The 24,130-nt window shown below is 37.6% G+C and overlaps 1 protein-coding gene across 1 annotated transcript in view; it reads left to right on the top strand.

The window, feature by feature from the left end:
- Positions 1–1,755: 1,755 nt before the first annotated feature.
- The window catches only part of CCDC91 (coiled-coil domain containing 91), a 322,822-nt gene continuing 300,447 nt past the window's right edge, over positions 1,756–24,130 (top strand). Inside the window, exon 1 of the mRNA XM_034646529.1 lies at positions 1,756–1,964. The gene's annotated coding sequence lies outside the window, so the exon portion shown is untranslated. The remainder of the gene's footprint in view (positions 1,965–24,130) is intronic.

The raw sequence follows: 24,130 nt of genomic DNA on the forward strand, positions 1-24,130 counted from the left end.
TAAACAAATCCTCCCAAACCTGGCTTTGAATTCTGCTCTGCCACTTGGTCATATTACCCTCCCTAAGTCTTTATCCTTTTTTTTCCCTCTTTATCCTTACCTAAAAGGTGAATATATTAATATAATTTCTTTGGAGGATTAATGTGATGATAAATCAGATAATAGATTTAAAATATTTAGCTAGGCACGTAAGACAATTACGTCAGGCCCATAGCAAGTGTTTGATAAATATTAGTTTCTATTATTATATGTCTATTTAGTATTGAATATTGGATTAGGTGGGACAGAGGAAACATACAGATATTTCAATGAAAACTCTCAGAAACTCATGTGATGTTCCAGCTGAAAGGGATATGAAACACAAAATGATATAAAGGTAATTGTACTGTTTAAGAAACATTTATTGAATACCTTTCTTCTAATCACTAAATACTGTGATATTGCTGCATATATAAAGACACATGAGAAGTAGATTGAGAGATATACTAATGAAAAGCGGTGGTGTACTAGATAGGTAAATAGTTTTGGGTAAGGAAGCATCATATTTGCTGTAGTAGAAACTTGTTCACTGTGTACACGAGGATGGCGGACAGAAAAAGTGGGTGTAAAAGAGTGACATTTGTGCTCAATACTGGAACTACTCCCTAACCATGTAAGCCTGCACTAACTGGAGAATTGCTAGGATTACTTGCTGACATTTTCCACCTTGAGTACACAGGAGAGATTACTAAAGGCTTGAGCCAATTTTGTTCAGTGGAAAGATGAGAAAAATAGCATCCAAAATGTTAAAGAATGTCTGTTATATGGTGACTTGAATATTCCAGAGACTTATGCTCAAAGGTCCCAGATTACTTGTCTGTCTTTCTCACTAGACTATAAACTCACTGAAGGTAAACATCTTAAGTGTATCTGGTCCATTCTCCCATTGCCATCAGGCCAAGTATACATTTAATGAAAAATTGTTCAATGAACGTTCCTCAAATCCCTCCCCTGTCAAAGATGGAAGAATCTTTAACAAGTGACCAGCCAGTTGACTGCTTCTCTTTAACAGTTACTGACACTTTGAAATGGACCCCCCCCCAAAATATCTATATATTCATGCTTCCTTTCAAATAAAACCCTGAAAGTTATGTCAATTCTCTTTTCTTTTTCTTTGGGAGACATTATTCGACTGAAGACTTGGAAAAAAGTGGGTGGCTTGGCAGCTGAAAATAAACTGTGAAACAGAGATGGCATGTAAAAATTGCTGTGATCTGGCGTTGAGGCCAAGTACAAAAATAATTCTTGAGTAGCCTTTGACTGATGTCCTATGGTCTGGAGAGCCTCTGCTGGGCTTAGGTGCATTCTGGTGCTTGAGAGTTCAGATACGCAAAGATGAAATAGAATAGTTGTCCCGTCAACTGTTTCTTGAGCACTTACTACTTGTCAGGCCTTTGGCTAAATTCGTTTTTACTGAACTCTGCCTGGAGGTGGTGAAAAGATCAGGCGGCTCTTCTCAGGAACAATCCTACAGAACCCCAGTATCATTTTGGGGATGGTTTTATTTGCATGCATTAGGCATAGAAATTGGGCCACTCACGAGGAACGGGAACCTATAACTAACAGGACATAACTCCTGCGTCGTCCCTTTTCAGAAGGCAACCCCCCGTGGACTCGTCAAGCCATTGGAGGCGTGGCTCTGAAGATGGGGCCCTCAGCTCGGGCCACGTGACGCGCGTGTTGGCGTTGAGTGACAGCCGCAGCTTTGGGCGGGCCTTGGAGGAAATCAACTTCCGGGGGCAGAGGTGTTCGAAGCCGGGTGGTGCGTGGGCTAGCCCAACTTGTGCGGCTGGGGTCGCGGTCCTCCCCCACGGATTTAGGGTTGTGCCCGGGGTGTGCGCGTGCGGGGCCGTGTGCTGGGTGGCTCACCTGGCAGCGTGGGTGAGCGGCGCGGCGGCGGCGGCGGCAGCCAGAGCGGGGAGCAGGTAAATGGACGCTCGCCTTCCGGGCCTGGGTCTGGGAGCCGGGGCCGCGCGAGGCCGTTGGCGCGCCCCGAGGCGGCCTGGGCGCGGGCGGGGAGCGCGGCCAGGCTTCCGCTTCGCGCGGGCTCCGGCCTCGCCCCGGAGGTCGCCGGGACCGGGAGTCGGAGGCGTGACCCGCCTCGGGCTGGAACGGAACCGCGCTAACCCGGCCGCTAGTGCCGACCGGTACTTTCTCTGCCGGCTGGTTTCAGCCCCTGCACGTTCCAGAATCGAATGTTTCCGAACGTCTACGGACAAGTACACGTGATTATTGTGTCACCGAAGCTCCCACCGAACGGAGACTTAGATCCTTGCCGAGTTTTCACCGATGGCGCCTGATTTATGTTTCCCCCTCTACTTTGCTGTCTACACCGTGGTAAAAGCTCTGCGACGTCCGTCAGCCACATTTCCTTGTAGTTACTCTGGGCCACATGTTGCAATACAAGTGGCATTTTGGGATTAAGGCCGGAGCCAGTAACTTTCCAAGTGGTGAGGCATCCTTCATCCCTATAAGTGCGCCCCCTTTCCCCACAATAAAGATGTTTCTTCCATCTGCCCATGGTGTGTACTGTGGTGGAAAGCTTTGGACGTGAAACCTATTTCTGGCTTCACTTTAAGGAGTGGTAACACTATTAAAAGCAGTGGTGGGTGTTTTTTTGGTAGGATGATGTTGCTGCTGGTACTCTCACTTGCTTCCATGATGGGAGTTGGGGCAGAGCCTGATTTCCTGGAGGGTGAAGTCCTGGCCACAGCTGTAGTTGACTCAGCAGCCCCGTAAGAATCCCGACTCCTTTTTCCCTTCCTTTCCGAATTGTAGAGATCCTGATGCCACCTTCCTCTCCAAATATTTATCCGGGCGGTAGTTGGGTGATGACTCTTGGGAGTAGTGTTTGCATGTTCCTTGGTGGAGTGATTGTCACCCTACAGTTTAAGGCAAAATACCCGGAATATTTAGTTGGGTGGAAGAACAGGGAGTGACAGTAGATTCACTTTGTTTTCACATCCGAGAGCTCTACACTTCCAGTCATCCTATTTGCCCTGTGCTACAATTTCTGTTAAATACTTACTGTACCTGTTAGGTAAGTGGAGCACGGGAGAGGCCAGGGAGAGTGCACCTGTGTGCTGCTGGCTAGCCAGAAAATTGTGTGGTCCACAATCGCCCTGGTTACAAAGTTGGCTGGCTAGGAAAGTTGTTCTGTGGGCTTGGAAATCTTAGTATGAATTGGTATCCTAGCAACAGGATAAGCCAAATGAAATAAACATAAAGAAAACAGTGATGGAAGTTACAATTTACCTCTTTTATTACATGGAAAAATATGTCTTCTTATTGGAGTAATAAGCTCAAAACTTAGAGCTTTTTGTAATCATCTTGATACTTAATACCAGTCAAAAAGAAACTGCAGAGTCATCAGAGGGACAGCACTTACTAATTTTTGGTGACAGTAAAAGAAAAAAAAAATTAGCTGATGTGATCCTTAAGTGCATAAGTCGGAATTTGCCTAATAAGAGGCATTTTATCTTGTACCCCTAGCTGTAGATGTATGATTTATAAAGTATATAGGATTGTTATAAATAAAGAAAGCTATTTGACGGTTTATTATATTTCTCTTAATAGAATTTGGGGTGGCGTGCATTGTACTGGGTGAGACTATTTCCATTAGTAAATTGGAAGGGGAGTGTTAGGTAACTTGTTTCCAAATTCTGGCTCATAATCACAGTGCTCTTTTATCAACTTGTTCCTTGTGACTTTTGGTCTTTCTTGTAAACTCATCAAATTTTGTTATTTTCTGTTCAAACACCAGGAACTTAATGAAGAAGGCAACTCTCTTTAGATTAATTCTTTTTATCAATGTCTGTTTATTCTTATTGATAAATCTTTACGATAAAGATTTTTTTGATTTATAGTATTTAGTATACTATATAGTATAGTATTTATAGTATTTCTAAGGATTTCTTGGTTTCCTCAGTCTCCCCTATCCCCAAACCCAGTGAGATGGGTTTAGCTCATTTAATTTGATGTGTATTTTTCAAAAAGGGCATGTCCTATGTCCTGTAAAATTTAGTTTTTTTGATATATAATTTATAATTAAAGTTATCATTGGATCAGAAGTTAAATGCAGATTTTTGACTGTGAGAGGGTTGACGCCCCTAACCCTTGAGTTGTTCAAGGGTCAGCTGTATTTGATTTTCTTGTCTGGTTGCACTGGCTGGGACCTCCAGTATGATGTTGAATAGGACAGGTAAGAGCAGGCATCCTTGCCTTGTTTTTCATCTTAGTGCGTAAGGCATCAGTCTTTTACCATTAAAATTAACTGTAAGTTTTTTGTAAACAGGTTTCATCAGCTTGGGGAACTTTTCTTAGCTTCTAGTTTGCTGATTGTTTTTTTTTCTTTTGTGTTTTTTAAATCATGAATAAATATTGTATTTTTTTTTCATTGTGTAAATCATAGTTGTATAGAAGAAAAATGGGAAATAATCCAATGGGAAAAAAGCTAACCCGTTTCTGTTAATATGAAATAACCTCCGCTAATATTTTGCTGGATTTTCTTTCAGTCTTTTTATTTTACAAACATTTTAAAAACAGAACTGTAAATATTGCTTTTTATGTTTTTCCCTTTTCACTCAGCATTACATTGTAAGTGGTTACTATGTCATGAATTTTTTGAGAACTTGGTTTGCCAGTTCTTGATTTATAGTTAAGATAGTTAGGTTTTCCCCATTAGAATTAACATTAAACATCTCATTGTACATAACTCTGGTAAGATTCTTTTAATTGATTTTTAAAACTGCGGTTATTACTCAAAGTGCATGAAATTTTTTCAGATTCTTAATATACACTGCCTGTTTCATTTGGTGTTCTTAAAACTTTTCCTCTGGGTTATTTACTGTAATAAATTTTGGAGCAAAATTTCTTTCTTTTTTTTTTTTTTAAGATTTTATTTTATTCATTTGAGACAGACAGGCAGCGAGAGAGGGAACACAAGCAGGGGGAGTGGGAGAGGAAGAAGCAGTCTCCCAGCAGAGGAGCCCGATATGGGGCTTGATCCCAGAACTCTGGGATCATGCCCTGAGCCAAAAGCAGACACTTAAAGACTAAGCCACCCAGGCACCCCTGGAGCAAAATTTCTGAGCATCACTTTAAGGTAGAATCCTAGAATTTCAGAAACTCATATCTAGTTCAAACCATTTCTTTTATAGGTTTAGAGTCTAAAATAATTAAATGATTTTTCCACCAACATTGTTATTTTGCTGCCAGTGATCTAGATAGAATTCCTGATGCATATTGTGTCATGTCAAATACTACTCCTGTTCTACTTTTGATAAGAATTACAGTCTTTGAGTCTAGCATGATGCAGATACTCTATATGTTGTTTTATTGAATTCCAACCACTACCTTTAGGTAGGTAGTATTTTTCCCATTTCATAACCAGGGAAATTGAGTCTCAGACAGGTGAGCAAACTTATCCAAGATTGCGTTAATAGTTAGTGGTAGAGCTGGGGTTTGATCACAGGTCTTCCTGAATCTTGTTTTATTCATAGACTACACTACCAACACTGAGTTCTTGTAAGCATTTTGTATATATTGTGTTTGTTCTAAATCTGTCTTAATTTTGATGCTTAAAATAAACTCATTAAACAAATTAATAACTCAACATGAGACAGTATCAGTCACTTCTAAAACGTTTACTCGAATTTATGTCTTTTTATATTTTTAAATTTTAAATTTAGACATTTCTTTACCTGTATCATCTTTCCTTCTCTGTCAAATCCTCAAGAAGTAGTACAAAGACTTTTGTTCGCTATATGCCATAAATCCTATTAAAGAATTAGGGATACATTTAGGACACCTGGGTGGCTCAGTTGGTTAAGCATCTGGCTTCAGCTCAGGTCATGATCTCAGGGTCCTGGGATAAAGTCCCACATTGGGCTCCCTGCTCAGCAAGGAGTCTGCTTTTACCTCTCCCTCTGCCCCTCCTCCCCACTCATGCTCTCTCTCTTTCTCAAATAAATAAATCTTAAAAAAAAATTTGGGATACATTTAATGTTACTAGCAAGGGATACAACAATTTTTAAAATTTTGAAATGGGAAGCATTTTTTAAAATTACAGGTTTAATAGATGAAGAATAGAGATGATGTTACTCACTTTAAAACGCAACATACAGGGGCGCCTGGGTGGCATAGCGGTTAAGCGTTTGCCTTCGGCTCAGGGAGTGATCCCAGCGTTATGGGATCCAGCCCCACATCAGGCTCCTCTGCTATGAGCCTGCTGCTTCCTCTCCCACTCCCCCTGCTTGTGTTCCCTCTCTCGCTGGCTGTCTCTATCTCTGTCAAGTAAATAAATAAAAATCTTTAAAAAAATAAATAAATAAAACGCAACATATAATAATTCTCGTAAGCCTGTTTTTCTTAGAAGGATGTGTACATTTTGGTGTTCACATAATGCAGTCCAAACATAGAGTCATATAGACTAAGTATATGAATGAAATAACCACTGTTTTTGGGGCGCCTGGGTGACTCAGTCGTTTAGCGTCTGCCTTCGGCTCGGCGTAATCCCAGGGTCCTGGGATTGAGCCCTGCATCAGGCTCCCTCCGCTGGGAGCCTGCTTCTTCCTCTCCCACTCCCCCTGCTTGTGTTTCCTCTCTTGCTGGCTATCTCTCTCTCTCTGTCAAATGAATAAATAAAAAATCTTAAAAAAAAAAAGAAAGAACCACTGTTTTGTGAAGTGTGAGATCACTTTTTTTCTGGTGTTCAGAGACAACTGCTTTCTGTTCCCTTTGCTGACCTTGTTATCATTGACCATGTGTATCTCTTACCCAAAGTAGGCCTAGATAATGGAGAGACCAGCCAAATAGCCTTTTATGTTGTGTCTAACCTTGTGGTAAGAGAGGGTCTGCACAATCATTTCAAGATTCTTGACTTCTATATTATGAGAATTCAGAACTTCTGTGGTTGCAGTAGACAGTGTTGCAGTGTTATGCGAGACCCATTAATCTGTGCATGTGCTTCACTGATGGACAGGGGCTTGCGTGAATATTACTAAAAAGCTACATCAATACAAGATAGTTAATAAAAGTGAGAGTATCGTTATTTTAATTATGAATTTGATAAAGAATTTAAAATGAGGTTATACCTTTTATTCATTTTGTCAAAAATTGGGTATGAAAAATTGAAAATAAGCCTATGATACCTGAATGGCATTAAATGGGCCACCTGCCCTGAATCACAAGACAAATTGAAATGAATATTTATTTATTTTTCTGCAGAATGGGAAGAAAGTGTTTGTTTATTAATTGCTAATGGTTTTCATGAGGCATTTAGATATTTTAGGTTTCTTTTGTCTGTTATGCAGAAGAGGTACATTTTATTAATTTCTTTTTAAGACTAGCTTCTGCTTAAAGTGACTGGTATTGTAAAATATCTCTTGCTTATTTAGTATATGTGATTCCAACCCCCGCCCCCCAGCATATTAGTTAAGGATGCTTGTTGAGTACATTTTGTTGCAGGAATCTTTTGTAGGAGACTTTGTCTTCATTGATGCATTGAGTTTATTTTCTGTAGTTCTAAAGTTAGGTGTTATTGATCTTGTTATCAACAGGAGAAGAAAGGAGTGCCACAAGGTTATTCTCAATGTCACAGTCATGAACAAAAAAAGTGATTTCCATATGATTGATGAGAAGTCCTCTGATCACTTAGAATCTAATCAGATTGCAAAATGTTTTATTGTGATTCCTACAAAATACTTAGGTGTAGAAAATCTTGTAAACAAATGAGACAACATATACATGAAATTTTTGGATATATTTTTTCTCCCACATATCATCATAGTTACTTTCATCTGATCAAAATAATTCAGCAGTTGTTCAGATGGTGAATTGGGAATCATAAGCTTGGATATGATTCTTTAATCAGCATATACTCTTTTCCCACTTTATAAAAACATTTCAGAATCTATCTGTTGGTGATTGTGTGTGTGTGTATGTCTGTATTTGGGGAGGTTCACTTTGGGAAGCAAACTTTGGGAAGTTTTTGGCCATTTTATTTCTTCAAATATTCTTTCTGCCCCTTTTTCTCACTCTTCTGGGACTGCAATAGTGCATATATTGGCATGCTTAATGGTTCCCCACAGGTCTCTGAGGATCTGTTCATTTTTCTTCATTCTTTTTTCTTTCTGTTCCTCAGATTGACTAGTTTTAATTGAGGAAGCCCAAAAAAATTGGCCTGTGGGTTGGTTTGTCTAATACGTATTGAGTGTATTGAGTGTATTTACTAGTGTATAACACACTATGTTAGACATACAGAAAAGAAACAGAGGCATTTAGAAAGACAAAGAGCGATCAAGGAAGAAATAGACAAAAGCTTTACCAATAGTAACTAAGTTGGGAGTTACAAAGGAGGAGTTATTGATAGGCTGAGAAAGAGGGGTTGGGATACTAGAAGTTTCAATAGATGTGAATGGCAGGTTCAGTGGGAAAGATAGCCTACTATAAATAGAAGGATACAAACTTATAGTAAAGTGAATTTTAGAGATTAAGATCCTGGAATTGAGGCAGTTATGTCTATATCACAAATATCATAGTGACTACCTGTGTTTATGGACCAATTACTGCCATGATATATTGTGATATATATAGAACAATATATAATAGAGGCAATGATAGTAGCTACTGTTTTTAAGTATGTGTAATGTTGCACTGCACTTTCAAACATTTTTTTAAACACTTTTTTGATTATTTTTTTTATTGAGGTGAAATTCACATAACAGAATTAATCATTTTAAAGTGTATAACCAGTGGCATTTAGTGCTAGTTCATTATTGTGATTAGTGCTGCTATGAACATTTGTGTACTGGTATTTGTGTACTTGTATTCAGTTTTCTTGGGCATATATGTAGGAATAGAATTGCTAGTTAATGTGGTAGTTCTGTGTTTACCATTTTGAGAAATTGCTAAGCTATTTTCCCAAGTGGCTGTATATATTATATTCCTACCAGCAGTGTATGAGGATTACAGTTTTTCCACATCTTTTTTTTTTTTTAAAGATTTTATTTATTTATTCGACAGAGATAGAGACAGCCAGCGAGAGAGGGAACACAGCAGGGGGAGTGGGAGAGGAAGAAGCAGGCTCATAGTGGAAGAGCCTGATGTGGGGCTCGATCCCATAATGCCGGGATCACGCCCTGAGCCGAAGGCAGACGCTTAACCGCTGTGCCACCCAGGCGCCCCAGTTTTTCCACATCTTAATCAGCACTTGGTATTTTCCTTTTTTTTTTTTTTTTTTTTGGTTATAGCTATTTTAGTGGATGTGAACTGCTACCTCATTGTGGTTTTGACTTGTATTTCCCTAATGATGAAACTGAGCAATGTTTTCAATGTTTTTGATTATTTTTATATCTTTCTTGGAGAAGTGTTTATTCAGTTCTTTTGCTAATTTTAAAATTGGGTTGCTTGTCTCTTTGTTGTTGAGTTTTAAGAGTTCTTTATATATTCTGGATACTAGACCCTTATTATATATATGATTTGCTAATGTTTTCTCCCATTCTGTAGATTGTGTTCCCCCCCCCTTTTTTTTTTAAGATTTTATTTATTTATTTGAGAGAGAGAGAAAGAGAACAGGCAGGGGGAAGGGATGGGGGGTGGCGCGGAGAGGGAGAAGCAGACTCCCCACTGAGCAGGGAGCCTGATGCAGGGCTCAATCCCAGGACCCCGAGATCATGACCTGAGCCGAAGGCAGATGCTTAACCAACTGAGCCACCCATGAGTCCCCGTTTTCCCTTTCTGGATAATGCCCTTTAATACACAAAAGTTTTAAATTTTGATTAAATTCAATTTAGTGAGTTTTTCTTTTGTTGCTTGTGGTTTTGGTGTCATATCTAAGAATGAATTGCCAAATGAAGGTCATGAAGATTTGCCCCTGTGCTTTCTTCTAAGAGTTTTATACTTTTAGTTGTTGTATTTAGGTCATTGATCCATTTTGAGTTAACTTTTGTTTATCATGTGAGGTAGGGGATCTATGAAATTTTTTTAATATATTTTTATTAAATATTTTGTGTATTTTGCTGCTACCTCCTTTGTTTAGTCTACAATATGTTTATGAAATTTATGTCAACATATAGCACTAGTTTTTTCATTTACACTGCTTTATCATGTTGAATGGCTTTTACTAATTATTAATTTCATCTCTCTAAATGAACTTTTAGATTATTTCTTTTTTTGTTATTTTAAACAACATGGCCATGAATTTTTTTCTTCATCTCTGATGCACATGAAGGAATTTTTCTAGGGTATGCCATAGAATTTGCTGGTTCTTACAGTAAGAACATTTTCAGGTTAGAGATTACTAAATTATTCTCCAAAGCCATTGTTCCCGTTTTTTCTCTCACTATTAATATCTGAGAGTAGCTCTTCATCCTTGCCAATACTTGGTATAATTACTTTTGTATTTTTTGCTAATCTGATGGATATAAATCTCATTGTCACTAACATATCTCTGTCCCTGATTACTAGTGAGATTGACCATTTTTCCACATATTTATTGGTCACCTGGGTAATTCTGTGAATTGTCTCTTTATACATCTGTCATTTTAATAGTGTTCTAGAAGAGAATGGTAGTAAACATGGATGTTCAATACTCCATTTAACTGGAAATGCCTCCTACTCATTCTGTTTTTGGAGGCAGGTACTCAAGGCTTCTGCTTATGAGGAAACCTTACTTGACCTTCCAGAGAAGTTTAAATTCCTTTTTCCCCTCAGTCTTGGCAACACCTGTGTGGTTGCATGTGTTTTTACAGCTTATTTCTCTCTCTTTGCCGGACTGTAAGTACAATGAGGCAAGGGCCAGTTTTGCTTACTATTACATCTTTAGCACCTAGCAGGGGTCTTGAACATCAAAGGTGCTAGTTAATATTTGTTGAGTTAATGAACAGAAGGGAAAATGAATGATGAATAAGGGGAGCTGATATATAAGACATTCTGAAGGAGCCAAGGCATCTGAGGAGATGAAAGCATGGGGATAGGCATGAGATCTCAACACTTTCAAACTTCTATTGTGGTTTACATTATGTGTTGATATTTTCTTTCCTAATCTAAGACAGTGGCTTTATTGATCATTATATTCTTTAGTTGCATATATTTGGTTTTCATTAAATAATTATTGGGTGAATGAAAATCAGATCTTTGACTTAAAGAGTTTTTAAAAAAGATTTATTTATTTGAGAGAGAGAGAGCATGGAGGGGAGGGTCAGAGGAAGAGGGAGAGAGGGTCTTTAAGCAGACTTTTGTGCTAAGTCCAGAGCCCAACGTGGGGCTCAATCTCACGATCCTGAGATTATGACCTGAGCCAAAACCAAGAGTCCGACACTTAACCAGCCACACTACCCAGGCGCCCCTGACTTATAGATTTTTAAGAAATGGATGCTCCAAACTTTGGATTGTTGATAGTATACTATTCTGCATATTGTTTATGAAGTTAGTTATCCCCAATATTTTATTGGTGTACATTATTTTACTTGTACTTTGAATGTAAGGCATGTCTTTTGCAAATAGTACCTGATTGGATCATACTTTTTATCCATTCTCCCAATTTTTGGCTTTTGATTAGAGTGTTTAATCCATGTGTATTTATTGTAGTCACTGGTGAGATATGACTTAATGCTTGCCATTTAGTATTTGTTTTCTGTATGTCTTAAGAGGATTCTTTTTTTTTTTTTTTGGTTCCTTAATTTCTCTAGTATGCTATCTTTTTTATTAAATAGATATTTTCTATTGTGCCACTTTAATTCCTTTGTTTCTTTTACTATATATCTGTTGAGTTATTTTCTTAGTGGTTGCCTTGGGGATTGCAAACAATATCTTAATTTATAACAGACTGTTTGGTGTTCCATTGGATTAATACCAATCTAATCTCAAATTTATACAAAGTTTGCTATTATATAGTTCTATTTCTTCCCCTCCTCAGTGCTACTGTTGCAAAAATTACATCTTTCTACACTGTATGCCTGTCAGCACAGATTTGTAGTATTTGCTTTGTGCAGTTGTCTTTAAATCAGATATGAGTTAAAAGAATTATGAACAAATATGCCTTTATATCTATTTTTATATTTGCCTATGTAGTTACTTTTACTGGTGTTCTTTATTTCTTTATGTTGGTTCAAGTACTGTCTATTATCTTTTCATTTCAGCCTTTAGGATCCCCTTTAATATTTCTCACAGATAAGAATTATTGGTGATGAGTTCTCTCTGTTTTTGTTCATTTGGTTAAGTCTTAATTTCTTCCTTTTTGAATATTAGTTTTGCTGGATATAGAATTCTTGGTTGACAGTCTTTTTCTTCCAAAACTTTGAATGTGTCATCCCACTGCGTTCAGGCCTTCATGGTTAAAAATCTTATCTTGGATTTTTTGTATGTGATGAGTTGCTTTTCTCTTGCTGCTTTCAAGATTTTCTTTGTCTTCAGCATTTGAAAGTTTGATCATGACACATAGAAGTGTGGATCTCTTTAAGTTTGCCCTAATTGGAATCGTTGAGCTTCTTGGGTGTGTAGAATAGCGTATTTCATGAAATTTGTGGAGTTCTGTAACATTATTTCTTAAAATAGTCTTTCTGTCCTTGCCCTCATCTTTCTCTCCTTTCTTTCTGGTGCTCTTATTATGCATATGCATATGTTGGTATGACTGATGGTTTTCCGTAGGTCTTTAATGTTCTGTTCATTTTCTTCATTCTTTTTTTTTCCTTTTCCTCAGACTGGATGATCTCAAATGACCTATCTTCAGGTTCACTAATTGCTTCTTCTGCCAGCTCAAATGTGCTGTTGAGACCTTTTGGTAAATTTTATGTTTCAGTTAGTGTACTTTTCAATTTCAGATTTTTTTTTGTTTCATTTTTATAATTCCTGTTTTTTATGAGACATTGTTGTCATAATTTCCTTTTGTTATTTAGGCATGGTTTCCTTTTGTAATTTGAGACTATATCTATGAACATTTATAAAGTAGTTGGTTTTAATGTCTTTGTCTAGTAAGTACAATGTCTGGATTTCCTCAGGAATAATTTCTATTGACTGCCCTTCCCCCCCAATATATGAACTACACTTTTTTATTTCTTTGCATGTCTCAATTTTTGTTGAAAACTAGACATTAAAAAATATATATTATATGACATATAGTATATGTAATTACATATTACAATCAACTAGTGTAATATATATATAAAAATATATGTAATAATGTGTATTTTATATATATATAAAATATATATATATTTTATATATATATAAAATACATGTATGTATATATATATTTTATATAGATATATATATATATATATCTATATAAAATACATGTATGACATGGAAATTTTGGATATCAGATTCTTTCTCCTCCTCAGGGTTTGTTATTGTTGCTGTTGGTTGTTGTTACTATTGCTGTTTGCTTGTTTAATGACTTTGTGAACTCTCTGTGGATTCTGCATTCTTTATCTTGTCCTGTGTGGTCACTGAGCATTAATGTCTGTTATGTTATTTAGTTTTTTATAATTGGGTTAATTTAAATAGAGGAAATCTTCAGTTAAAGCTTATACATTATAATTAAAAAGTTCATTGAATTGTCAAAATGATTATGCCAAAGGGGAAAATAAAGAAGCATTTATTGAACACTTATATGTGCAGTACCATAACATATTACTTGCAGAAATTGCATTTTCTGGTTAATGAGATTTCCTAGTAAATAAAGACAATCAGAAGCCAAGTGTTTTTTGCTTTGGTGAGAATACTTGTGGATTTTAATGCCTTAGTAATTGAAAGTACCTAAACTCAACTTCCCCACCCCTTCACCCCTGAGTATTTAACTGACTGGCTTAGCATCCTATCATACCTGAGAGTCATAATTGAGAATATTCCAGTGCTATAGCAGAGATTGGGATGATTGTTAGCTTTAAACAGTTGACAAGAACAGGGGTTAAAATGTAATTGTATTATATCTTTGGGTTCTTAGAATGTGAACATATGTGGGTTTTTGTATTTTACTTAATTTTCATCACCTTTCAGTTTGAGGAAGACATTAATGGTTTGCCAGTGTTGTAAATGATTACTAGGGATGCTTTTTTATATTAGTCTGTCCTGAGGTGCATTTATTTCTCTTTGCAGTGAAGCATACTGACATTTCTTTGAGAAATAATTCTGTATTTCACCATTCAGAATTCCCAAAACAGGTAGTTTCAAGTTGTCACACTCATCATGAATTTAAAAATGTAAAGGACCTGTTTTGTATTACTCATTTTTCACAAGGGAGTGTCAAGTTAGGTATTTCCAAGATGCATCTCTCTGTTTTCTTTTATTCCTATTATTATGTTTGAATCATGTGTAGTTTTGGGCCAGGTATTTATTTACTTACCACCAGACAAATATGCCATGTTTGGGTGGTGTATATTGCTGCCAAAGTCTCACCATAAAATTGTTGAAGGTGTTAGAGTGGGTTTCTAGAAGTATAGCTAATTCTTCTGTGGTATTTAGTTAATATAACATATAAAAACACCAACCAAAGACATCTGTACAGAATTAAAGAAATACTTATGTGCAATTAAATGAACTTAGTAAATAAAACTTACTAATGTCCGTGCCATCACCCAATAGCTAGCATTTTTTGGACTTGATTATATATTTACTCATAGAGGAATAGCATCAGTTGACATTTCTGTAGGATTCTGACAATATGGCATATAAAAAATGTTTGTAGTGCTTAGATTGCCCTATGGGAAAGCCTTGGATTTTTAGCTAAAATGGTGAAGAGGGAAAGTCCTTCAAATGTTGCTAATAAAGGGTCAGGTTTGTCAGGGATATACTCAATTTAAGTGTGCTTCAGACACGAGGATTATGTTTTTCATTAGCACACATACTGTTTTTCTGGAAGAATTAGAGTTTCTGTGCATTGCAAGTCTTTCATAGATAATTTTTTTCTCAATTACTTAGTATTGGAAGTGAAAAAATTGTAGGTGATTGATACTAATTAGGATCAGATGAAAAAAAATGATCTTGGTGATGATAGTGGTACTTTCAATTCAAGAAGAAATTAAAATTAGTGATTAGTAGAAGTTTTATATCATCTTGGAAAAAAATGAGCAAAAGAGTCCTTTATGTGTTTCCCTTGGGAAACAAGTCTGTTTTTGTTAAAGGGCACAATTAGCAGATTAAGACCTTTGATAAATGAATAAACGTGGATTTAATAACTCTCAAAACTGAATTTATAAAAGTTAAAATAATGGACAACTGAGATATGTTAGGAAGCAAAATTCAGTTTAATAGAAATCTTTATTGAGCCCTGACTATGTTTTAGGTACCTGTACTAGCCACTGGAGGATACAGAAATAAATGTTACTTGGTCTTCAAGAACCTAACAGTCAAGTAGGTGGGAGTAATATAAACTAACACATTGCAGTGACACATATATTAAGAAGGAATGGGTTTCTGAAATTTGACATAGGGGCAAGACCCTGATGGAGCTGGAGATGTTGAACCTCTAAATGCATTCCTCATTTGGGTGTGTTACTCTGGCCCATTTACTGAGTGACTCAAAAAACTAGTTTTTAGTGGTACCCCGAACAAGAGAAGGCTCTGCAATAGGTTCAGGTGTCTGTGCAAGCTGCTCTGTTGCTAGGGTCATATAACCTAGCAGATCTAATGGTGTTTGAAGTGTCAGTGGCAGACAGGGATGCTATTTAGAGCCTTTATCAGGCCCCAATAAATAAATCATACTGCAGATCTGTAGGTTTTCGACCAAAGCCTGCCCTTCTCTGCCTTTCTGAAAAATAGCTGTTGGTTTGCTTCTGGGTCTTAGAATCTGCTTAACTGTGGGCCACCAAGTTACTACGTGACCTGAGCTGCCCATTACTAAGTGGGTGGTTATCTGACCCACTAAGCCATAAAGTTGGGCATGCATGGCAGCACTTCATCATCAAATGGAAGCAGTATGTATCTGATCAGGCCTCAGCAGGCCCTGAAGACACACAAAGTTACAAGAAGAAGGGGCTCAAATGCCCACAGTCCCTACTCTGCTAATATCTTCTTTTTTCTGAGACTGCACCTATGGCTTCATTGGAAGTTCCCTAAGGTTAATTGACAGGAAGAAAAGACTCAGATGTGGTTTACACATGGTTCTTCATGATGTGCAGGTACCACCTGAAAGTGGGCAGCTGCAGCCGTGTGGCCCCTCTTTGGGGTATCCCTGAAGGACAATGGTGAAGGCAGTCCTTCCAGTGGGGAGAACTTGGGGCAGTGCACCTGGTTGTTCACTTTGCTTGGAAGGAGAAGTGGCCAGATAGCTGATTGTATTGTTTCATGGGTTATAACCAGTGGTTTGGCTGAATGGTCAGGGACTTGGGAGGAACATGATTGAAACACTGGTGACAAGGAAATTTGGGGAAAAGGTATGTAGATAGACATCTCTGGACAAAAAAAAGTGAAGATATTTGTGTTCCATGTAAATGCTTACTAAAGAGTGACCTCAGCAGAAGAAGGTTTTAATAATCAAGTGAATAGGATGACCCATTTTGTGGATACCAGTCAGCCTCTTTTCCCAGCCATTCCTGTTATTGTCCAGTGAGCTAATGAATAAAAATGGCCATGCTGGCAGGGATGGAGGTTACCCGTGGGCTCAGCAACGTAGACTTTGACTCATCAAGACCTGTCTGGTTACAGCCAATGCTGAGTGCCCAATCTGTCATCAACAGAGAGTAACACTGAATTCCTTATATGACACCATTCCCTGGGGTGATTAGCTAGCTAACTGGAGGAAGGTTGTTTATATTGGAGTACTACCATCATGGAAGTGGCAGTGATTTGTTGTTATGGGAATAGACACTTAGTCTAGATACAGATTTGCCTTCCCTACATGCAGTGCTTCTGCCAAAACTACCATCTGTGAGCTTACAGAATGTCTTATCCGCCATTATAGTATTCCTTAGAGCATTGCTTCTGATCAAGGAACTTATTTCAGAGCAAAAGAATTACAGCTTGTGGGATTCATTGGTCTTAGTTTCTTACCATCCTGAAGCAACTGTCTTGATAGAATGGTGGAATAGCCTTTTGAAGACTTAAGTTGCAGTGCCAGCTAGGTGTGTCAGTTTCTTAAAGCACGGGGGTGATGTTCTTAAGAAGGTTGTATATGCTGAGAATTAGTATCCATTATATGGTGTTGTTTCTCCCATAGCCAGGATTCATAATAGGTTCAGGAATCAAGGCGTGGGAATGGAAGTGGCTCTGTTCACTATGACCCCTAGTGACCCGTGAGCAAAATTTCCATGACTTTGTGCTCTGCTGGCCTAGACATTTCAGTTCCAAAGGGAGGAATGCTTTCACCAGAAGACACAAAAATTCCATTGAATTGGAAGTTAAAATGGCTGCGCTGCCAGTTTGGCCTCCTCATGCCACTGAATCAGCAGGCAAGGCCACTGCTGGCTGGGGTGACTGATCCTGACTACCAAGGGAGAAATTGGTAAGGATGAACATGTCTGAAATACAGGAGATGCCTTAGGGCATCTTAGTGTTACCGTGCCCTGTGATAAGGTCAATGGAAAACTAAAGTAACCCAGTTCAGGGAGGACTGCTGATGGCCCATACTCTCAGAAATGAAGGTTTGAATCAGCCCATCAGAGAGTCTTAACCAGCTGAATTGTTTGCTGAAGACAAAAGAACTACAGAATGGGTAATGGAAGGAGGTAGTTCTAAATACCATCTACAACCATGTGACCAGTTATAGAAACAAAGCCTATAATAGTCATGAGTATTTCCTTTTGTTATGAATATGTTTGTGTGTGTATGCACACATATGGATGGCAACATATGTAAAATATCTTTTTTCCCTCTCATTTCCTTATGTAGCATAAGATGCATTGAGTGTATACATAGTATTTTAAGTAGTGTTACTTTTCCATCATAGTATATAAAATTTGAGATATCAAGAAGAGTAAATCTAATTCGAGGACTTTTCCTCCTCTTCTAAAGGAAGAGGTTAGTGTGTTTCCAGGTGTACACAGGATAGTTGTAGCATCTTGGGTAAAATTAAGACCTTGTTATTGTCTTTATTTGGAGATTAAGTGGTTTAAGGAGATGTGTACAGGTTTCCTGTCTCACATTTAGGTCTTTAATCCATTTTGAATTTAGTTGTGTGTATGGTGTAATAAAGTGTTCCAGTTTCATTCTTTTGCATGTGGCTGTCCAGTTTTCCCAGCACCATTTGTTGAAGAAGCTGTCCTTTTCCCATTGGATATCCTTTCCTACTTTGTCGAAGATTAATTGATCATATAGTTGGGCGTCCATTTCTGGGTTTTCTATTCTGTCCCATTGATCTGCGTGTCTGCTTTTGTGCCAGTAGCATACTGTCTTGATCGCTACAGGTTTGTAAGATAACTTGGAAGTCTGGAATTGTGATATCTCTAGTTTTGCTTTTCTTTTTGAAGATCACTTTGGCTGTTTGCAGTTTTGAGATTCCATACAAATTTTAGGATTGTTTGTTGTAGTTCTGTGAAAAATGCTGTTGGTATTTTGATAGGGACTGTATTAAATGTGTAGATTGCTTTAGATAATATGTGTTATAGAGAACAAAGGCAAAAAACCGAAATGCAGATAAAATTAAATTTACTTATAACCTGCGCCTATTGACAAAATACTTAAGGCAGGCAGAGTATAACTTTCTTCCAGGAACTCCCAATCTTAATGTTAATGTTTTGTTAGTGGGAAAAACAACCTTAGCTTGACAGTAGTTAGGCCTCCAGGATCCTAGAGTCTTTAGCATATGAAAGTCTATTTGGAAACTTCCCTTTGTTTTTACTGCCCCCAACTTCAAAGTATAATCAGTTGCTTCTCACAATCCAGGGACAACTCTTTCTGCCCTAGGGTACTGTCCCTGTGCTTTAATAAAACAACTTTTTTACACCAGACGTCTCAAGAATTCTTTCTTGGCCATCAGCTCTGAACCCCAACATTTCTACATCAGTATAGATATTTTAACAATATTTCTTCTTCCAATCTCTGAGCATGGAATGTCTTTCCATTATTTGGTGTCATCTTCATTTCTTTTCATCAGTGTTTTATAGTTTTTGGAGTACAGGTCTTTAACCTCTTTGGTTAGGTTTATTCCTAGGTATCTTATTATTTTTGGTGCATTTGTAAATGGGATTGTTATCTTAATTTCTCTTTCTGTTGCGTCATTTCTGGTGTATAGAAATGCAACAAATTTCTGTACATTGATTTTGTATACTGAGACTTCACTGAATTTGTTTATCAGTTCTAGCAGTTTTTTGAATACAGAAGATCTGAAGGTTTTCTGTATGTAGTTATCATGTCATGTGAGGATAGTGAAAGTTTAATTTCTTCGGGGCGCCTGGGTGGCACAGCGGTTAAGCGTCTGCCTTCGGCTTAGGACGTGATCCCAGCGTTATGGGATCGAACCCCACATCAGGTTCCTCCGCTATGAGCCTGCTTCTTCCTCTCCCACTCCCCCTGCTTGTGTTCCCTCTCTCACTGGCTGTCTCTATCTCTGTCGAATAAATAAATAAAATCTTTAAAAAAAAAGTTTAATTTCTTCCTTAATGATTTTGATGCCTTTTATTTCTTTTTGTTGTCTGATTGCTGTGGCCAGGACCTCCAGTACTATGTCAAATAGAAGTGGTGAGAGTAGACCTCCTTGTCTTATAAATGACCTTGGGGGAAAGCTCTCAGTTTTTCCATATTAAGGATGATGTTAGCTGTGGGTTTTTCATATATAGCCTTTATTATGTTGAGGTATATTCCCTCTAAGCCTACTTTGTTGAACATTTGTATCATGAATGAATGTTGTACTTTGTCAAATGCTTTTTCTACATCTATTGGAAGGATCATGTAGTTCTTATTCTTTCTCTTATTGATGTGATATATTATGTTGATTGATTTGCAAATATTGAATAACCCTTGCAACCCAGGAATAAATCCCACTTGATTATGGGGAGTGATTTTTTAAAATGTATTGTTTGATTTGTTTTGCTAGTATTTTATTGAGGATTTTTGCATCTATGTTCATCAGGAATATTGGCCCATGGTTCTTTTTTGTGTTGTCTTTATCTAGTTTTGGTATCAGGGTAATGCTGGCCGCATAGAATGAATTTGGAAGTTGCCCTTCCTCTTGCATTTTTTGAAACAGTTTGAGAAGAATAGGTATTAAGTCTTCTTTAAATGTTTGGCCGAATTCACCCATGAAGCCATCTGATCCTTTTGTTTGTTTGTTTAGATTACTGATTCAATTTCTTTGCTGATAATCAATCTGTTCAAATTTTCTATTTCTTCCTATTTCAGTTTTGGTAGGTTGTATTTTTTTTGGAATTTATCATTTCTCCTAGGTTGTCCAATTTGTTGGCATGTAGTTTTTCATACTATTTTCTTATATTGTTTCTATTTCTGTGGAGTTGCCTGTTATTTTTCCTCTCTCATTTGTGATTTTAATTTTTTGGTCCTTTCTCTTTTTTTCTTGATAAGTCTGGATACAGGTTCATCAATTTTTATTGATGTTTTTAAAGAAAACACCTCCTGGTTCCATTGATCTGTTCTATTTATTTTTTAGTTTTTATATCATTTATTTCTACTCTAAACTTTATTATTTTCTTTCTTCTGTTGGCTTTAGGCTTTGTTGTTATTTTTCTAGCTCCTTTAAATGAAAGGTTAGGTTGTTTATTTGAGATTTTTCTTGCATCTTGAGGTAGGCCTGTATTGCTATAAACTTCCCTCTTAGAACTGCTTTTGCTGCATGCTGAATGTTTTGGACTGTTGCGTTTTCACTTTCATTTGTTTCCGTGTACTTTTTTATTTCTTCTTTTATTTCCTGGTTCACCCATTCATTATGTAGTAGCATGTTCTTTAACCTCCATGTATTTGTGGTCTTTCAAGAATTTTTCTTGTGGTTGACTTCTAGTTTCATAATGTTGTGGTCAGAAAAGATGCATGGTATGATTTTGATCTCTTTGAAATTGTTGAGGCTTGTTTTGTGGCCCAATATGTGATCTATTCTGGAAAGTGTTCCATGTGTACTTGGAAAGAATGTGTGTTCTGCTGTTTTTGGATGGAATGTTCTGAATATATCCATTAAATCCTTCTGGTCCAGTGTGTCATTCAAAGCCATTTTTTCCTTGTTGATTTTCTATTTAGATGATCTGTACATTGATGTAAGTGGGGTGTTAAAGTCCCCTACTGTTGTTGTATTATTATCAATTAATTCCTTTATGTTTGTTATTAACTGTTTTATGTGCTTGGGTGCTCCCATATTGGGTACATAAATATTTACAATTGTTATATCTTCTTGTTGGATTGTCCCTTTTATTATTGTATGGTGTCCTTCTTTGTCTCTTGTTATAATTGTTGTTTTAATGTCTGTTTTGTCTAAGTATTGCCACTCTGGCTTTTTTTGATATGCATTTGCATGATAAATGTTTCTCCATTCCCTACTTTCAATTTGCAGGTGTCTTTAGGTCTAAAATGAGTTTCTTGTAGGCAGCATCTAGATGGACCTTTTTTTTTTTTAATCCATTCTGTCACCCTTTATCTTTTGGTTGAAGCCGTGTACTCCATTTACATTCAAACTAATTATTGATAGATATGTGTTTATAGCCGTTTTACTTGTTTTTTGGTTGTTTCTGAAGATTTTCTCTGATCCTTTCTTGTCTTTCTTTCATAGTTTGCTGGTTTTCTTTAGTGATATATTTGGATGATATGTTTCTGTTTATTCTTTGCATACTTATTAGTGGTTTTTGATTACTGGTTGCCATTAGGTTTGTATATAACATCTTCTACATATAGAAGTCTGTTTTAAGTTGGTGGTTAAGTTTGAACCCATTCTTTACTCTTCTCCTCCCCACATTTTAGGTAATATGATGTCATATTTTGCGTCCTTTAATTTTATGAGTTCCTTGACTGATTTTTTACGGAAATATTCCTTTTTACTAAGTGATTTTGTGTTTCCTGCCTTCACACTGTCATTTTTGAGCTTTCCTTTCCACTCAAAGAGTCCGCTTTGTATTTCTTGAGGGCTAGTTTAGTGGCCATGAACTCCTTTTTCATTTATGTTTTTCTGGGAAACTTTAACTCTTTCTATTCTGAATGATAGCCTTGCTGGTTAGAGTTTTCTTGGCTACGGGTTTTTTCTTTTGAGTACTTTGAATATAGTACCACTTCTTTCTGGCTTGGAAAATTTCTGCTGAAAAATCTGCTGATAACCTTATGGGGTTTCCCTTGTATGTAACTTGTCTTCTTTTGCTTTGCCATTTTTAATATCTTTATTACTATATTTTTGTATTTTAATTACAGTATGTGTTGATGTGAATTTGCTTTTTTGGTTTTGTTGGGAGTTTTCTATGCCTCCTGGATCTCAGTATCTGTTTCTTCCCCAGATTGGGGAAGTTTTCAGCTATTATTTCTTCAAATACATGTTTTGCCCTCTTTTCTCTCTTCTGGGGCTCCTGTAATATCAATGCTATTACTTTTGATCAAATCACTGAGTTCCCTAAGTTTATTCTCATTTTGCATAATTCTTGTGTCTTTTGTTCAGCTTGATTACTTTCCATTACTCTGTCTTCTAAGTCATTAATTTGTTCCTCTGCTGCATGCACTCTTCTGTTGTGTCCTGACCACTTTATCCTTCAGGCCATTTGTCTGTAGAGGCTTACTTTGCCTCTTTATTTATTTATTTGAGAGAGAGAAAATGAAGAGAGACAGAGCATGGGTTGGGGGTCAGATAGAGAAGCAGTCTCCCTGCCGAGCAGGGAGCCCAATGCGGAACTCGATCCTGGGACTACAGGATCATGACCTACCTGAGCCGAAGGCAGTAATGCAACCAACTGAGCCACCCAGGTGCCCTCTCTTTGCCTCTTGTTTGCAGTGTTTTGTCCCTGGGCTGAATATGGCATGTTTTAACTAGGTGTGCTCTGGTCTGCTTGTGAAATGGGACCTGTCACCACTTGTGGTATGTGCAGGGGTATGGGCTGATTGTCTGAGGGAGGGTTCCTGCTGCGCTGCAAGTGTGGCATGGGTGACTGGTAGTGGCGATTCCACCCTGGACCAAGGGGGTTGGGGGAGCTTGGTGTAAGCATGTTGGGTAGTGAGTATGGGCCCTGAGCTGGTTCCTGCAGGTGTTTGTGAGTTTATATTGATGGGTGGGGGAGGGAAATGGTACCTGGCAGTTCTTTTGTTTCCACAGGGATCTCTCTCTGAAGGTTGCCTCTTTGGGACACACTCAGAGATGAGCAACTAACCTCCCCACTGTGTGCTCTTGGTAGATCCTGTTTCCATGCTGTACATGAGTGGGCTATTTGCCTGCCTTTTGTACAAGAGCAGTCCCTATGTCCTCTGGGCTCTCTCTGAGCCAAGCACACTGACCTTTAAAACTCCAGGCTGTAAGCCCTGATGGTTGCAAGAACTCATGAAATTCAGCCCCTCTCACTTTCCAAGCTATTAGCTCTGGGTATTTGTTTCCCCTGTGCCCTCTCCTGTGTGTTACTCTGTCTCTTGCCCTTCTTCACATCTGTGGCTCCCTCCCCACTGTAGCAGCCAGGGTCTGTTTCTCTCCCAACCTGCTTCTCTGCACTTTCTACTTTCTTTGATGTTGTCTCTTTACCTTTATTTGTGGAGTTTGTTCTGCCAATCTTTAGGTTGATTTCTGGAGTATTTAGGATGATTTGATGGTTATCTAGTTGTGGTTGTTGGATGAGTTGAACCTAGGGTTCTACTACTCCACCACCATCTTGCCCTCTCTTCTTTGAGCTTTTATTTTTACTACAACCGTATTTTAGATTTTTGAAAATAGTCATTATGCCTCTGTCCTCCTTGTTAAAAGCTAGGCATTAATTAAATATTCCTGGTGACAGATTTAGTGAATATAGTAAAATGGAATCCTGTGCCAAATAAGATACTGCTTAAATTAAAAGGAGAGGAGAAACCTGTGAGCAATGGTACTCAGTACTGTTTGTTTTCATTTTTTTTTTTTTTAAAGTAAAGTAAGTTGAAGGAGTAATTGTGAGGACTATAGGATTTCCCCTTTCATAAAACATTTTTAGGGAAAAAGAATGATTGTTTGGATATTTTCAGCATTTAAAGCTGGTTAATTACCACACATTCTTTCCATTGT

This window comes from Ailuropoda melanoleuca, chromosome 16, assembly GCF_002007445.2.
Source record: "Ailuropoda melanoleuca isolate Jingjing chromosome 16, ASM200744v2, whole genome shotgun sequence".
Classification (NCBI taxonomy): domain Eukaryota; kingdom Metazoa; phylum Chordata; class Mammalia; order Carnivora; family Ursidae; genus Ailuropoda; species Ailuropoda melanoleuca.